The 17877-nt window shown below is 46.1% G+C and overlaps 2 pseudogenes; one reads left to right on the forward strand and one right to left on the reverse strand.

Annotated features, from left to right (window-relative positions):
* LOC124023043 overlaps window positions 1-5439 on the reverse strand; it is a 6934-nt pseudogene extending 1495 nt beyond the window's left edge.
* Window positions 5440-5627: 188 nt separating this feature from the next.
* On the forward strand, window positions 5628-17122 carry LOC124023045 (annotated as a pseudogene).
* Window positions 17123-17877: the final 755 nt, after the last annotated feature.

Consider the following 17877-nt stretch of genomic DNA (forward strand, 5'->3'; position numbering starts at 1 on the left):
CCACCCTAGACACACACACCCACCCTAGACACATACACTCTAGACACACACACCCACCCTAGACACACACACTCTAGACACACACACCCACCCTAGACACACACACTCTAGACACGTCGTTCTGATAATAAACCAGCCTGCTAAATGACTTAAATGCGCACATGTAAATGTAGACACACACACTCTAGACACACCTGCCTGTTGAGCCATGTCAGTGAAGGTTCCGTCTCCATTGTTCGAATAGGAAGTTAGGTCCGTTCGTTGTCACAGAACACGTCAGAGCTGCTCTGGCTCAGGATTGGTCCAACCACTACACCACGCCCACCTGGTGGGAGAGACAAACAGATACATAATATAGAAGATATTAGTTTGAGATGGTAAGCGCACACACACATTTCTTCCATTCACTCTTGTCCAGTACCTGTGTACTTGTTGACCCCGGCCTGTGCTGCTCGTCAGACAGGGCGATGATGCCCTTGGCCAGGTCACTGGTCTGCCTCGTCCATCTCTATCAGGGCATGGGGACCAACATTTGCACTGGCATAGTTAGCTACATACACAGCATAACGCCCTGTACCCTACAGGAGAGAGAAAGAGGGGGATTAGAGAGGGGGTACAGACATAGACCACACACACAGAAAATATACACAGCATAATGCCCTGTACCTACAGTAGAGAGAAAGGGGGGATTAGAGAGAGGGGGTACAGACATAGACCACACACAGAAAATATGCACAGCATAATGCCCTGTACCCTACAGTAGAGGGGGTAAGAGAAAGAGAGGGGGTGGGGCATACAGACATATAGACGATGACAGACACACACAGATGGACAGAGAAAATGGTGAGAGAGGATGGAGACTGGCCCCACATACTTTTCTGTCCACACACGCCACGGAGCGTCCTGCCATCCGATTGGCTACTCCTCTGCGCACGTTGATGTCATCCCCAACAGGTCCCTCGAAGCGTCCGTTACGGAACTTAAAGAGCTTGTCAGAGTATGTGGCCCGACCTTCCAAAAGAAGGTTGCTACTGACTACCAGAGTAACCATTGTTGTTGTTTAAGCATTGTTGATGGTGTTTGTGTTTACCTGCTGTTATTGTTATTTACCAGAGTAAGCGTTGTTTGTATTGAGGAAGTAGATCTCCTCCCGCCCGTCCCCGTCTCACGCCGCAGGCGGTCACCCCGATGGCGTTCCCCAGGGCATCTCTCAGGGCGTAGAATGGAGAGCTGCGGTCATCCACCGCTATGTTCACCAGCCTCTGCTGACCACGGTCATACTTCAGCACCAGGTTAGGACCGTTGTACCTGAGAATGGAGAACATTAGTAGGTGTAGTGGAGAACATTAGGAGGTGTAGTGGAGAACATTAGGAGGTGTAGCGGAGAACATTAGGAGGTGTAGTGGAGAACATTAGGAGGTGTAGTGGAGAACATTAGGAGGTGTAGTGGAGAACATTAGGAGGTACAGTGGAGAACATTAGGAGGTGCAGTGGAGAACATTAGGAGGTGTAGTGGAGAACATTAGTAGAGAACATTAGGAGGTGTAGTGGAGAACATTAGGAGGTGTAGTGGAGAACATTAGTAGGTGTAGTGGAGAATATTAGGTGGTGTAGTGGAGAATATTAGGTGGTGTAGTGGAGAACATTAGGAAGTGTAGTGGAGAACATTAGTAGAGAACATTAGGAGGTGCAGTGGAGAACATTAGGAGGTGTAGTGGAGAACATTAGTAGAGAACATTAGGAGGTGCAGTGGAGAACATTAGGAGGTGTAGTGGAGAACATTAGTAGAGAACATTAGGAGGTGTAGTGGAGAACATTAGGAGGTGTAGTGGAGAACATTAGTAGAGAACATTAGGAGGTGCAGTGGAGAACATTAGGAGGTGTAGTGGAGAACATTAGTAGAGAACATTAGAGGTGTAGTGGAGAACATTAGAGGTGTAGTGGAGAACATTAGGAGGTGTAGTGGAGAACATTAGAGGTGTAGTGGAGAACATTAGGAGAACATTAGGAGGTGTAGTGGAGAACATTAGGAGGTGTAGTGGAAAACATTAGGAGGTGTAGTGGAGGAGAAACATTAGGAGGTGTAGTGGAAAACATTAGGAGGTGTAGTGGAGAACATTAGGAGGTGTAGTGGAGAACATTAGGAGGTGTAGTAGGAGAACATTAGTAGAGAACATTAGGAGGTGTAGTGGAGAACATTAGGAGGTGCAGTGGAGAACATTAGGAGGTGCAGTGGAGAACATTAGGGTGTAGTGGAGAACATTGTAGTGGAGAACATTAGGAGGTGTAGTGGAGAACATTAGAGGTGTAGTGGAGAACATTAGGAGGTGTAGTGGAGAACATTAGAGGTGTAGTGGAGAACATTAGGAGGTGCAGTGGAGAACATTAGTGTAGTGGAGAACATTAGGAGGTGTAGTGGAGAACATTAGGAGGTGTAGTGGAGAACATTAGGAGGTGTAGTGGAGAACATTAGGAGGTGTAGTGGAGAACATTAGGAGGTGTAGTGGAGAACATTAGTAGAGAACATTAGGAGGTGTAGTGGAGAACATTGGGAGGTGTAGAACATTGGAGAACATTAGGAGGTGTAGTGGAGAACATTAGTAGAGAACATTAGGAGGTGTAGTGGAGAACATTAGGAGGTGTAGTGAACATTAGGAGGTGCAGTGGAGAACATTAGTAGAGAACATTAGGAGGTGTAGTGGAGAACATTAGGAGGTGTAGTGGAGAACATTAGGAGGTGCAGTGGAGAACATTAGGAGGTGTAGTGGAGAACATTAGGAGGTGCAGTGGAGAACATTAGGAGGTGCAGTGGAGAACATTAGGAGGTGTAGTGGAGAACATTAGGAGGTGTAGTGGAGAACATTAGGAGGTGCAGTGGAGAACATTAGTGGAGAACATTAGGAGGTGTAGTGGAGAACATTAGGAGGTGTAGTGGAGAACATTAGGAGGTGTAGTGGAGAACATTAGGAGGTGTAGTGGAGAACATTAGGAGGTGTAGTGGAGAACATTAGTAGAGAACATTAGGAGGTGTAGTGGAGAACATTAGGAGGTGTAGTGGAGAACATTAGGAGGTGTAGTGGAGAACATTAGGAGGTGTAGTGGAGAACATTAGGAGGTGTAGTGGAGAACATTAGGAGGTGTAGTGGAGAACATTAGGAGGTGGAGAACATTAGGAGGTGTAGTGGAGAACATTAGGAGGTGCAGTGGAGAACATTAGGAGGTGGAGAACATTAGTAGGTGTAGTGGAGAATATTAGGTGGTGTAGTGGAGAACATTAAGAGGTGTAGTGGAGAACATTAGGAGGTGTAGTGGAGAACATTAGGAGGTGTAGTGGAGAACATTAGGAGGTGTAGTGGAGAACATTAGGAGGTGTAGTGGAGAACATTAGGAGGTGTAGTGGAGAACATTAGGAGGTGTAGTGGAGAACATTAGGAGGTGTAGTGGAGAACATTAGGAGGTGCAGTGGAGAACATTAGGAGGTGCAGTGGAGAACATTAGGAGGTGTAGTGGAGAACATTAGGAGGTGTAGTGGAGAACATTAGGAGGTGCAGTGGAGAACATTAGTAGAGAACATTAGGAGGTGTAGTGGAAAACATTAGGAGGTGTAGTGGAGAACATTAGGAGGTGCAGTGGAGAACATTAGGAGGTGCAGTGGAGAACATTAGTAGAGAACATTAGGAGGTGCAGTGGAGAACATTAGGTGGTGTAGTGGAGAACATTAGGTGGTGTAGTGGAGAACATTAGGAGGTGTAGTGGAGAACATTAGGAGGTGCAGTGGAGAACATTAGGTGTAGTGGAGAACATTAGGAGGTGCAGTGGAGAACATTAGGAGGTGCAGTGGAGAACATTAGGAGATGTAGTAGAGAACATTAGGAGGTGTAGTGGAGAACATTAGGAGGTGTAGTGGAGAACATTAGGAGGTGTAGTGGAGAACATTAGGAGGTGCAGTGGAGAACATTAGGAGGTGTAGTGGAGAACATTAGGAGGTGTAGTGGAGAACATTAGGAGGTGCAGTGGAGAATATTAGGAGGTACAGTGGAGAACATTAGGAGGTGTAGTGGAGAACATTAGGAGGTGTAGTGGAGAACATTAGGAGGTGTAGTGGAGAATATTAGGAGGTACAGTGGAGAACATTAGGAGGTGTAGTGGAGAACATTAGGAGGTGTAGTGGAGAACATTAGGAGGTGTAGTGGAGAACATTAGGAGGTACAGTGGAGAATATTAGGAGGTGTAGTGGAGAACATTAGGAGGTACAGTGGAGAACATTAGGAGGTGTAGTGGAGAACATTAGGAGGTGTAGTCCTAAATGGTACCCTATTCCCTGGATAGTGCACTACTTTGACCAGAGCCCTATTCCCTGGATAGTGCACTACTTTGACCAGAGCCCTATTCCCTGGATAGTGCACTACTTTGACCAGAGCCCTATTCCCTGGATAGTGCACTACTTTGACCAGAGCCCTATTCCCTGGATAGTGCACTACTTTGACCAGAGCCCCAACTTCAGAACCAGGTTAGGGCCGTTGAACCCAAGAATGGGTGTAAGTTGAGAATATTGGGTAATTTATGCACAGCCTGTAAAGTCCTATGGTCCAGTACACTGTACTCAATGATGGCATTTGAATGCCCTCTCCAACTCTCTCTTTCTTTATCTAACCCCCCACCCACACTCTCACCCCGCCACCACCACCTCCAGGTCTCCGTCTCCATCCACATCAGTAACGGCCATCCCATAGTTCAGCTGGGTGGGGTTGTGCTGGTTGTCAGGAGGTAGGACCGTCTCAGTCACTGACCGAAACATGGGCTCGGAACTCTGGGCCAAACCACGCCCACACAGCACCAGAAGGGGGAGGAGCAGGGGAAGACCCGCACACCAACGCAGCATCATCACAACAATCTGAATAGAAATGGAATTGATCCAAATTCCCCAATTCTGCAACAGACACCAAATGGGCTTTTAGTTAAATATTCACAAAGTTACAGGGTGTTTATATGTAACCTTAGACCACTATGTTAATACACGGTTTTAAACACCATCATTTGATATCAACATTAGAATCATAGGGCATGCATAGCATAGTATAGGTTACTGCAGAATATAGGTTGGTGAGAGCAGGTACAGCAGGCAGCACACTGAACAATAACAAAAACATTGTCTACAGTGCATAATTTACATCATTACATCATCGACTCAACAGCAATACCCTCAAACGGCGAAATTCCTATTTACCCTGTCCAAAAGAGCCTAACATGACAATTACCTATAGAAAAATGTGCGTACCAGTGTACAAAAGTGAAAACGTACCATAAATATGCAATGAGGAAAACTATCAAGAGAAAAACCATACATGCAGTGAAGACCTCGTGCATTAGATTACGTCAAGAGTTCTGCGTGCACCTGCAGCAGGTTTTATTATACTATTATTATGTCGTCAGTTGTGCAATACTGTAATCACAACTGTAATACTGAGATGAACACTTATTTCAGAACATGGACCTCCTGTGCGCTGCTGTTTATTCGTTTGGGAGAAGAAGAGATCATTTCATTCAAACACTGCACATAAATCTTACTTTATATCAGTTTTCTGCAGGACTCCGGTGTTCTATCCTTCGACTGTGGAAGCGCTAGGATGAGAAAAGGTTACTGTATTACAATGCGTTGTGTAAATTGCCTTATACAATTTCAATGTTGTTGCATTATGCAAGCACTTGTGTAAGTGGTTATCCAATAAGGGTGGAACGAATACTTTTAATATTCGGCGGTTCGACCAATGACTTGTCTTTTTCTCAACAGAACTACAACTACCAGCAGCGATTTTAGTATTACGTAATATACATGCGACAGTATGTTTTTTCGACCCTTCTAATTCTAAACATCCGGCGGTTTGCTGTTCGGTTGATATCTAGCCAAGTGATAAGCGACAGATTAAGGTATTTTTCTAATGCTTATATGTTTATGATCGTAAGGAAATAATTGTATAGAATGTCTTGCTCTACAGTGCGTTATGCGTTTAGGTGTATTCGGGTTATTGCTAGTTACACTGGATGCTGCTGCATAACGCAGCCAAGTCTAATTTATCACTCAAACACCCCGTTACTGACAACGAATTAGCAGAGAGTGTAGTTAACCAGTTTGGACTTGTTTTTAATTTAGAACAGTATAGTTGTGTAAGATTTGTACATGCAGTTGAAATGGTTCTAAATACCATGGCGCATGCGTGTTAGCTATTAAACTCATGAGGGGGCTTATGCGACTTAACTAAAGAGAATTGGAGAGAGGGGCCTAGCTGCTCAATTAACCTATGCATCTTTAATGATTTGTTCCTCCTCCTTTCTCTTCCATGTAGGACTGTTGTATGGTGATGGAGGAGGAACAACCTCAAGAGGACTGCGCCAACCCCAGCCCTCCGCATCCTGCTCCAAGAAGGCAGACAAGCCCCTCTACCAGCCCAAGAAGAAGCAAGACGGCCCCAAAGATAAGGCTCAAACCCAGGGAGATGGCAAACCAAAGCCCAGGCTCGCTACACGGACAAGGCCCGAAAGAATGCCAAGAACAAGAAGGACAAAGGAGGGAAGACGGGAGGAGAGGGGAATGGAGTCCTAAACGGTGAGGCCAAACTGGAGGAGACGGTAGAAGAAGGAGGAGGAGGCGACGTGGGGCCACAGAATGACGGACAGGCTGCTACAGCCAACCAGGGAGGAGATGGAGATGTGGGTTCGCGACTGGAGACGGGGAGCAAGAGTTCTCCATCTGAGAGAGAAGGGGGGACCCTGGGAGGGATAGAGGCAGGCCCTCAGGAAGAGGAGGAGGAGGAGAGCTGGGACGCTCTCTTGATGATGAAGGAGAGTGTTTGGAACCCCATGTGCTAGAGGAGGTGAGTCTGTCTACCTGTGTCTGTCCCTATCTGTCAGGAGGTGAGTCTGTCTACCTGTGTCTGTCCCTATCTGTCAGGAGGTGAGTCTGTCTACCTGTGTCTGTCCCTGTCGGTCAGGAGGTGAGTCTGTCTACCTGTGTCTCTCCCTGTCTGTCAGGAGGTGAGTCTGTCTACCTGTGTCTGTCCCTGTCTATCAGGAGGTGAGTCTGTCTACCTGTCTGTCTGTCAGGAGGTGAGTCTGTCTGTCTCCTGTCTGTCAGGAGGTGAGTCTGTCTACCTGTGTCTCTCCCTGTCTGTCAGGAGGTGAGTCTGTCTACCTGTGTCTCTCCCTGTCTGTCAGGAGGTGAGTCTGTCTACCTGTGTCTCTCCCTGTCTGTCAGGAGGTGAGTCTGTCTACCTGTGTCTGTCCCTGTCTATCAGGAGGTGAGTCTGTCTACCTGTGTCTGTCCCTATCTGTCAGGTGAGTCTGTCTACCTGTGTCTGTCCCTGTCTGTCAGGAGGTGAGTCTGTCTACCTGTGTCTGTCCCTGTCTATCAGGAGGTGAGTCTGTCTACCTGTGTCTGTCCCTGTCTGTCAGGAGGTGAGTCTGTCTACCTGTGTCTGTCCCTGTCTGTCAGGAGGTGAGTTTCTGTCCCTGTCCCCCAGATTACTGCTGTAACACTCAGTATGTCTGCTACATGTTTGCTACTTATTAGTGGTACTATCGCTGCAATGCTGTTATTTACACATCTACTGTTCTGTCTATAGTTGGAAATCGTTAGGAGACTAGCAAGCAAAATGACTCTCTCACCCTCTCTCTCTCTCTCACCCTCTCTCTCTCACTCTCTCTCTCTCACCCTCTCTCTCTCACCTTCTCTCGCTCACCCTCTCTCTCGCTCACCCTCTCTCTCGCTCACCCTCTCTCTCGCTCACCCTCTCTCTCTCACCCTCTCTCTCTCTCTCTCTCAGCTGGCCATAAAGCAGGGCAGGAAGAAGCGGCCGGTGCAGGAGGCCAGGTTTGACTACTACAGCTTGGATCAGGACAGAGAGGGGGATGATGACACTGAGCTCACGGAGGATGAGCTGTCTAACATCATAGAAATCTACGACTTCCCCACAGAGTTTAAGACTGAAGACCTGGTCAAATCCTTCCAGGCCTACCAGTACGTACCAGCCTTCACTGTCTTTTTCCGAGTCCTGAGGTTCAGTCACACCCTAGTCCCTATCAATACACAGCGATGATCCGTCGAGGGGCAGCCGACGCTCCACCTACAGTATGTGGTGAAGCTCCGCCTACAGTATGTGGGCGAAGCTCCGCCTACAGTATGTGGGCGAAGCTCCGCCTACAGTATGTGGGCGAAGCTCCGCCTACAGTATGTGGGCGAAGCTCCGCCTACAGTATGTGGGCGAAGCTCCGCCTACAGTATGTGGGCGAAGCTCCGCCTACAGTATGTGGGCGAAGCTCCGCCCAGTATGTGGGCGAAGCTCCGCCTACAGTATGTGGGCGAAGCTCCGCCTACATGATGTGGGCGAAGCTCCGCCTACAGTATGTGGCTCAGCTCCGCCACAGTATGGCGGTGATGAAGGATGCTGAAGGTGTGTGTGTGTGTGTGTAGGCAGAGAGGCTTTGACATCCAGTTTGTGGACGATACACACGCCCTGGCTCTCTTCAACAGCCCCATAGCAGGTGAGTCACACAGCTTTTATAAAGGAAAGGAAAAGCCATAGACTCTGGCAGCTCTGTCCGACACTGTCAGTTATTCACACACCTCATCACAGGTGAGCTACACCTGACACAGGTGACGGATACAGTTGAACATGTTTCATACCTTATCGAAACACCGCGTGTCTCTCTTCTGTCAAACTTTACTGAAGATGTTTGGATGATCAAATGAAGTCGTGGTCAACATGTTTTAATAGTAGAGCTGACTTAGCTGTCTTCTCAGTCAACACCCAAGTCAACATCTGAGGTAAACATTTAGCAACTGAACTCTCTGTCTGTGCACGTGGGTTATTTGTGTGTGTGTGTCAGCTCGGGAGGCTCTGAGGACCAAACACCCGCTGTTGAAAGGTCAGGTCTCTGGCTGAAGCCTCCGTCACCACCAGGGCCAAGGCTCGCAGCTGCTCAGGTACTGACTGTCCTCTCTTTCATTCATCTGTCCATCCTTTATCCTCCATTATCTGACTGAGTATTTCTGGAACTCCTTCATCTTAGACCTGGTCTGTCTGTCTGTCTTTCTGTCTGTCATATCTCATCTCCTGTATTTTCTCTCATATATCTCCTGTATTTCTCTCATATATCTCCTGTATTCTCTCTCATCTCCTGTATTCTCCCTCTCATATCTGCTGTATTCTCTCTCATATATCTCCTGTATTCTTCTCATATATCTCCTGTATTCTCTCTCATATATCTGCTGTATTCTCCCTCTCATATATCTCCTGTATTCTCTCTCTCATATATCTGCTGTATTCTCCCTCTCATATATCTCCTGTATTCTCTCTCATATATCTCCTGTATTCTCTCTCATATATCTCCTGTATTCTCTCTCTCACTTATATCTCCTGTATTCTCTCTCATATATCTCCTGTATTCTCTCTCATATATCTCCTGTATTCTCTCTCATATCTCCTGTATTCTCTCTCATCTCCTGTATTCTCTCTCATATATCTGCTGTATTCTCTCTCATATATCTCCTGTATTCTCTCTCATATATCTGCTGTATTCTCTCTCATCTCCTGTATTCTCTCTCATATATCTCTGTATTCTCTCATATCTCCTGTATTCTCTATCTCATATCTCCTGTATTCTCCTCTCATATCTCCTGTATTCTCTCTCATCTCCTGTATTCTCTCTCATATCTGCTGTATTCTCCCTCTCATATCTCCTGTATTCTCCCTCTCATATATCTCTCTCATCTCCTGTATTCTCTCTCATATATCTGCTGTATTCTCTCTCATATATCTCCTGTATTCTCTCTCATATCTCCTGTATTCTCTCTCATATATCTGCTGTATTCTCCCTCTCATATCTCCTGTATTTCTCCCTCTCATATCTCCTGTATTCTCTCATCTCCTGTATTCTCCTCATATATCTGCTGTATTCTCTCTCATCTCCTGTATTCTCTCCTCATATATCTCCTGTATTCTCCCTCTCATATCTCCTGTATTCTCCCTCTCATATCTCCTGTATTCTCTCTCATCTCCTGTATTCTCTCTCATATATCTGCTGTATTCTCTCTCTTATATCTCCTGTATTCTCCTCTCATATCTCCTGTATCTCTCTCATCTCCTGTATTCTCTCTCATATATCTGCTGTATTCTCTCTCATCTCCTGTATTCTCTCTCATATATGCTGTATTCTCTCTCATATCTGCTGTATTCTCCCTCTCATATCTCCTGTATTCTCCCTCTCATATCTCCTGTATTCTCTCTCATCTCCTGTATTCTCTCATATATCTGCTGTATTCTCCCTCTCATATCTCCTGTATTCTCTCTCTCATATCTCCTGTATTCTCATCTCCTGTATCTCTCTCATATCTGCTGTATTCTCTCTCATATATCTCCTGTATTCTCTCTCATATATCTCCTGTATTCTCTCTCATATATCTCCTGTATTCTCTCTCTCATCTCTGTATCTCTCTCATATATCTGCTGTATTCTCCTCTATCTCTGTATTCTCTCTCATATATCTCCTGTATTCTCTCTCATATCTCCTGTATTCTCCCTCTCATCTCCTGTATTCTCTATCTCATATCTCCTGTATTCTCTTCATTTATTCTTCCCTGCTTCTCCCTTTCTTGTCACTTGTTGTGTATTCTTTGTCCATCTTCCTTGCTTTTTAAAAACTTTATTTTACTTTCTTGTCCCCTTTCTCTTCCTCTTTCAATCCCTCAACACTGTCCCTCCCTCCTCCAGACTACCTGCTCCCTACTAAGGAGCGTCCCCAGACCAGTGCAGTGTTGGCCCGCAGGCTGGTGATGGGGGCGCTGGGCGTCAAGAGTCCCCAGAGCAAAGAGCACCGTGAAGCAGAGAGAAAGAAACTGCAAGATGCCAGAGGTACGTGATTTCAAGGGGCAATCTGTAATTCTAGTAATAATAACAACAGAGGTGACCCCGCCACTTGTTTTGGTAAACGGCTGAGGGATGTAACCCCTCTCCAATTCACAGACCGCTATGTGTGCAAGGACTGACCATCCATCACATCAGACTGATCGTTTTAACCATATTTTGAAGCTATACGGTGCATTCAGAAAGTATTCAGATCCCTTGACTTTTTCAACATTTTGTGACGTTACAGCCTGATTCTAAAATGTGTATATATATATAAAAACAAAAATAATCAATTTGTTCAATTTGCAAAAATGTCTAAACCTTTTTTTTCTCCACACGATTATGGGGTGTTGTTTTCTAGATCTATGTATTAAAACTCTTTTAGAATAAGGGGTTCTGATGGGGTACGACCAATGATGGGGATAACCCTGGGTGACTGACAGGGGGCGCTGTTTTGAAGCCACCGCAAAGCCGTCTTGGTACTCCTGCATTGTAAATATATACAGTATATCACAAAAGTGAGTACACCCCTCACATTTTTTGCAAATATTTGAGTGTATCTTTCATGTGACAACACTGAAGAAATGACACTTTGCTACAATGTAAAGTAGTGAGTGTACAGCTTGTATAACAGTGTACATTTGCTGTCCCCTCAAAAGAACTCAACACATCAACCATTAATGTCTAAACCGCTGGCAACAAAAGTGAGTACACCCCTAAGTGAAAATGTCCAAATTGGGCCCAATTTTCCCTCCCCGGTGTCATGTGTCTCGTTAGTGTTACAAGGTCTCAGGTGTGAATGGGGAGCAGGTGTGTTAAATTTGCTGTCATCGCTCTCACACTCCCTCATACTGACTGATCACTGGAAGTTCAACATGGCACCTCATGGCAAAGAACTCTCTGAGGATCTGAAAAAGAATTGTTGCCCTACATAAAGATGGCCTTTCAAAGGCGGTTTAGACATTAATGGTTGATGTGTTGAGTTATTTTGAGGGGACAGCAAATGTACACTGTTATACAAGCTGTACACTCACTCCTTTACATTGTAGCAAAGTGTCATTTCTTCAGTGTTGTCACATGAAAAGATATACTCAAATATTTACAAAAATGTGTCGGCCTCCCGGGTGGCGCAGTGGTTAAGGGCGCTGTACTGCAGCGCCAGCTGTGCCATCAGAGACTCTGGGTTCGCGCCCAGGCTCTGTCGTAACCGGCCGCGACCGGGAGGTCCGTGGGGCGATGCACAATTGGTCTAGCGTCGTCCGGGTTAGGGAGGGTTTGGCCGGTAGGGAAATCCTTGTCTCATCGCGCACCAGCGACTCCTGTGGTGGGCCAGGCGCAGTGCGAACTAACCAAGGTTGCCAGGTGCACGGTGTTTCCTCCGACACGTCGGTGCGGCTGGCTTCCAGGTTTGATGGCGCTGTGTTAAGAAGCAGTGCGTCTTGGTTGTGCATGACTTTAAACCTTCGCGTCTCCCGAGCCCGTACGGGAATTGTAGCGATAAGACAAGACTAACGCTACGAAATTGGGGAGAAAAAGGGGTCAAATTCAACAACAAAAAAACAAACAAAAAATGTGATATACTGTATATATATATATATTGGAAGCTATGGAAATGCATTTATTAATGTCAACATTAGTTTTTGACAAGCAGATTTACACTGTTATACAAGCTGTACACTCACTACATTGTAGCAAACCTTAATGCAAACTTTAAATTAGATTATTCAAACAGGAACATAAAAAAAATAGAATAAAAACATTGTTAAATATTTTATTTCTAATCTTACTGTCCCACTACAACAGCAAAAAATTTAAATACAAGTAATTTTGTCCTTGAAACATTTAATTCAAATATTGTAGAATTCCATTCATTCCTATGGAGGACTGATCCCTCTGGGGAGTGCCAACATGGCCGTAATTAGCCAATACGTAGCGTCAGCAATCCAGGGTTTATCCACATCATTAGTATGCCAGTTGAAGTAAGCTGTCGTAGAGTGTTGCTACCACTAGGGGGTGGTGTTCTGTCAGTGATATCTTTCCAGGACCGTGAACCCGAAGAAGAGTCTCAGCCTCAGAGAGACTGAGGACAATGCGCTCATCTAGTGTTCTATAAACACACACACACACACTGCACGTCCTGGAAATGGCTTCCAGTCATGTTGTTTTAAGTGTAGCCTTGCTTCCAAAGACCAGCTATTGGGGGGAAAGTAGTGTCCTGAGGAGATACAAATATAGAACAGATTGTCAGGAAGAACGGACAACTAGATGTCTTCTGGTGGTGACCACTTCTTTCACTGAGAGAGAGAGGAGACGTGTGCGTGTGTGTGTGTGTGTGTGTGTGTGTGTGTGTGTGTGTGTGTGTGTGTGTGTGTGTGTGTGTGTGTGTGTGTGTGTGTGTGTGTGTGTGTGTGTGTGTGTGTGTGTGTGTGTGTGTGTGTGTGTGTGTGTGTGTGTGTGTGTGTGTGTGAGGTTTGGTTTCTGGTTAGACAGCTGACACACACACTCTCCCGTCTCTCTGGTTAAGAGTTTCCTTGAGTTGTTCTCCTCACGCCCTGTGTTGCCGGGCAGAACCTCTACTCTATAATTTCCCTGTTGTTTATTTCTCCTCCCAGGGGATATTTACCAGTCCACTCTGGTGTTATTTCCTCCCAGGGGATATATTCAGCCAGCAGGACCAGTCCACTCTGGTGTTATTTCCCCTCCCAGGGGATTTATAAGTGGATATATACAGCCAGCAGGACCAGTCCACTCTGGTGCAGTTGGCACCTACTACCAAAGGCACTTAAATATGTTGTCTTGCCCATTCACCCTCTGAATGACACACATACACAATCCATGTCTCAAGGCTTAAAAATACTTATTTAATCTGTCTCCTCCCCTTCATCTACACTGGTTGAAGTGGATTTAACAAGTGACATCAGTAAAGGAGTATAGCTTTCACCTGGAGGGGAGGTACGGAGGGGAGGGGGGGAGGGGAGGTACGGAGGGGGAGGGGAGGGAGGGAGGGAGGGACGGAGGGGAGGAGGGAGGGGAGGGACGGAGGGGAGGGAGGGAGGGGAGGGACGGAGGGGAGGGAGGGAGGGGAGGGGACGGAGGGGAGGCGAGGGACGGAGGGAGGCGAGGGACGAGAGGGAGGCGAGGTACGGAGAGGAGGCGAGGTACGGAGGGGAGGCGAGGTACGGAGGGGAGGCGAGGTACGGAGGGGAGGGGAGGGGAAGGGAGGGGAGGGAGGGAGATGACTGCTTATGGAACTGCCTTTGTTTTCTGGCTGGATAACTGTTGTGCTCTACTGTTCTCAGGTGAACTTACAGGATGTTATGTGATCATAGACATTATGTGTCTCTGTGTGAAGCTCTGTTGAGATTGTTCTAGCGCTCCCTCCCCCTGGTGCCCAGGGAGCACAAGACATTGAAAAGACGTCTTTTCAACCAGAAAATACGTCTTTTCAACCAGAGAAGACATATTTTCAACCAAATAAGATATTATTATAAGGTGGGATGTGCTTTTATACAGTAACATCCTGTAGTCATATACACTCTTCTGTGATTCATACAGTAGACTGAATCATATACACTCTTCTGTGATTCATACAGTAGACTTAATCATATACACTCTTCTGTGATTCATACAGTAGACTTAATCATATACACTCTTCTGTGATTCATACAGTAGACTGAATCATATACACTCTTCTGTGATTCATACAGTAGACTTAATCATATACACTCTTCTACATTTACATTTAAGTCATTTAGCAGACGCTCTTATCCAGAGCGACTTACAAATTGGTGCATTCACCTTATGACATCCAGTGGAACAGTCACTTTACAATAGTGCATCTAAATCTTAAAGGGGGGGGGGGGTGAGAGGGATTACTTATCCTATCCTAGGTATTCCTTAAAGAGGTGGGGTTTCAGGTGTCTCCGGAAGGTGGTGATTGACTCCGCTGTCCTGGCGTAGAGGGAGTTTGTTCCACCATTGGGGGCCAGAGCAGCGAACAGTTTTGACTGGGCTGAGCGGGAACTGTACTTCCTCAGTGGTAGGGAGGCGAGCAGGCCAGAGGTGGATGAACGCAGTGCCCTTGTTTGGGTGTAGGGCCTGATCAGAGCCTGGAGGTACTGAGGTGCCGTTCCCCTCACAGCTCCGTAGGCAAGCACCATGGTCTTGTAGCGGATGCGAGCTACACTCTTCTATGGTTCATACAGTAGACTTAATCATATACACTCTTCTGTGATTCATACAGTAGACTGAATCATATACACTCTTCTGTGATTCATACAGTAGACTGAATCATATACACTCTTCTGTGATTCATACAGTAGACTGAATCATATACACTCTTCTGTGATTCATACAGTAGACTTAATCATATACACATGATTCACACAGTAGACTTAATCATATACACTCTTCTGTGATTCATACAGTAGACTTAATCATATACACTCTTCTGTGATTCATACAGTAGACTGAATCATATACACTCTTCTGTGATTCATACAGTAGACTGAATCATATACACTCTTCTATGGTTCATACAGTAGACTGAATCATATACACTTCTGTGATTCATACAGTAGACTTAATCATATACACTCTTCTGTGATTCATACAGTAGACTGAATCATATACACTCTTCTGTGATTCATACAGTAGACTGAATCATATACACTCTTCTATGGTTCATACAGTAGACTGAATCATATACACTCTTCTGTGATTCATACAGTAGACTGAATCATATACACTCTTCTGTGATTCATACAGTAGACTGAATCATATACACTCTTCTGTGATTCATACAGTAGACTTAATCATATACACTCTTCAGTGATCCATACAGTAGACTGAATCATATACACTCTTCTGTGATTCATACAGTAGACTGAATCATATACACTCTTCAGTGATTCATACAGTAGACTTAATCATATACACATGATTCATACAGTAGACTTAATCATATACACTCTTCTGTGATTCATACAGTAGACTGAATCATATACACTCTTCTATGATTCATACAGTAGACTGAATCATATACACTCTTCTGTGATTCATACAGTAGACTGAATCATATACACATGATTCATACAGTAGACTTAATCATATACACTCTTCTGTGATTCATACAGTAGACTTAATCATATACACATGATTCATACAGTAGACTTAATCATATACACTCTTCTGTGATTCATACAGTAGACTTAATCATATACACATGATTCATACAGTAGACTTAATCATATAAGTTCTATATTCTATGTGTACTTCAGTGTGGTTATTAGATTCATTAGGATCCCCGTTAGCCGACACCAATGGAGACAACTGGTCTTACTGGGGTCCGACACATCATGAAAAATACATTACAGACCAAAGAAATAAATGTTCAAATGGACATTTACAGACATGAACATGTGCTGTGTGTCTATCAGTGACAGTCAGTCAGACTGTTCTGTACAACTTCCTGTGTTCAGATTAGTTCTTGTTCAAGAGGTTGACAACGACAGCAAAAACATTAGCAGTGCGTTTCTTCATGTCCTTTCAACAGATGTGTTCTGGATAATGATATGGTAAGAGGCAGTCCTCTCTAAGTGTCTTTCACAAAACCCTGAAGAAATGAAGGATAATATATTACATGTTGCTCCTTTAAAGTGGAACTAGTCTTTGTCTTTATGATAGTATTGACAACTAGTAGTGGTATTGATTTACTTTCCTATCAACCTGTCTTGTCTGTCTTTCAGAGCAGAAGCGTCTGGCAGCTAAACAGAGAGACGACGCCTGGGAAGGGAAAGCCTGACGGAGAGGAACCACTTCCTCCATCCTCCCTCCACCGTAGGGACTAGACACACCTCTGTCCCCTCTGCCCTCCATCCTCACTCCACTGTAGGGACTAGACACACCTCTGTCCCCTCTGCCCTCCATCCTCCACTGTAGGGACTAGACACACCTCTGTCCCCTCTGCCCTCCATCCTCCCTCCACCGTAGGGACTAGACACACCTCTGTCCCCTCTGCCCTCCATCCTCACTCCACTGTAGGGACTAGACACACCTCTGTCCCCTCTGCCCTCCATCCTCACTCCACTGTAGGGACTAGACACACCTCTGTCCCCTCTGCCCTCCATCCTCACTCCACTGTAGGGACTAGACACACCTCTGTCCCCTCTGCCCTCCATCCTCCCTCCACTGTAGGGACTAGACACACCTCTGCCCTCCATCCTCACTCCACTAGGGACTGCCCTCCATCCATCCCCTCCACCGTAGGGACTAGACACACCTCTGTTCCCTCTGCCCTCCATCCTCCCTCCACTGTAGGGACTAGACACACCTCTGCCCTCCATCCTCCCTCCACCGTAGGGACTAGACACACCTCTGTTCCCTCTGCCCTCCATCCTCCCTCCACCGTAGGGACTAGACACACCTCTGTTCTCTCTGCCCTCCATCCTCCCTCCACAGTAGGGACTAGACACACCTCTGTTCCCTCTGCCCTCCATCCTCCCTCCACCGTAGGGACTAGACACACCTCTGTCCCCTCTGCCCTCCATCCTCCCTCCACTGTAGGGACTAGACACACCTCTGTTCCCTCTGCCCTCCATCCTCCCTCCACCGTAGGGACTAGACACACCTCTGTTCTCTCTGCCCTCCATCCTCCCTCCACCGTAGGGACTAGACACACCTCTGTTCTCTCTGCCCTCCATCCTCCCTCCACTGTAGGGACTAGACACACCTCTGTTCCCTCTGCCCTCCATCCTCCCTCCACCGTAGGGACTAGACACACCTCTGTTCCTCTGCCCTCCATCCTCCCTCCACTGTAGGGACTAGACACACCTCTGTTCCCTCTGCCCTCCATCCTCCCTCCACCGTAGGGACTAGACACACCTCTGTCCCCTCTCCTCCCTCCACCATCCTCCCTCCCCTCCACCGTAGGGACTGGACACACCTCTGTCCCCTCCCACCTACACAGGGCAGCTGT

The sequence above is a fragment of the Oncorhynchus gorbuscha genome, unplaced genomic scaffold (assembly GCF_021184085.1).
Source record: "Oncorhynchus gorbuscha isolate QuinsamMale2020 ecotype Even-year unplaced genomic scaffold, OgorEven_v1.0 Un_scaffold_1488, whole genome shotgun sequence".
NCBI lineage: Eukaryota > Metazoa > Chordata > Actinopteri > Salmoniformes > Salmonidae > Oncorhynchus > Oncorhynchus gorbuscha.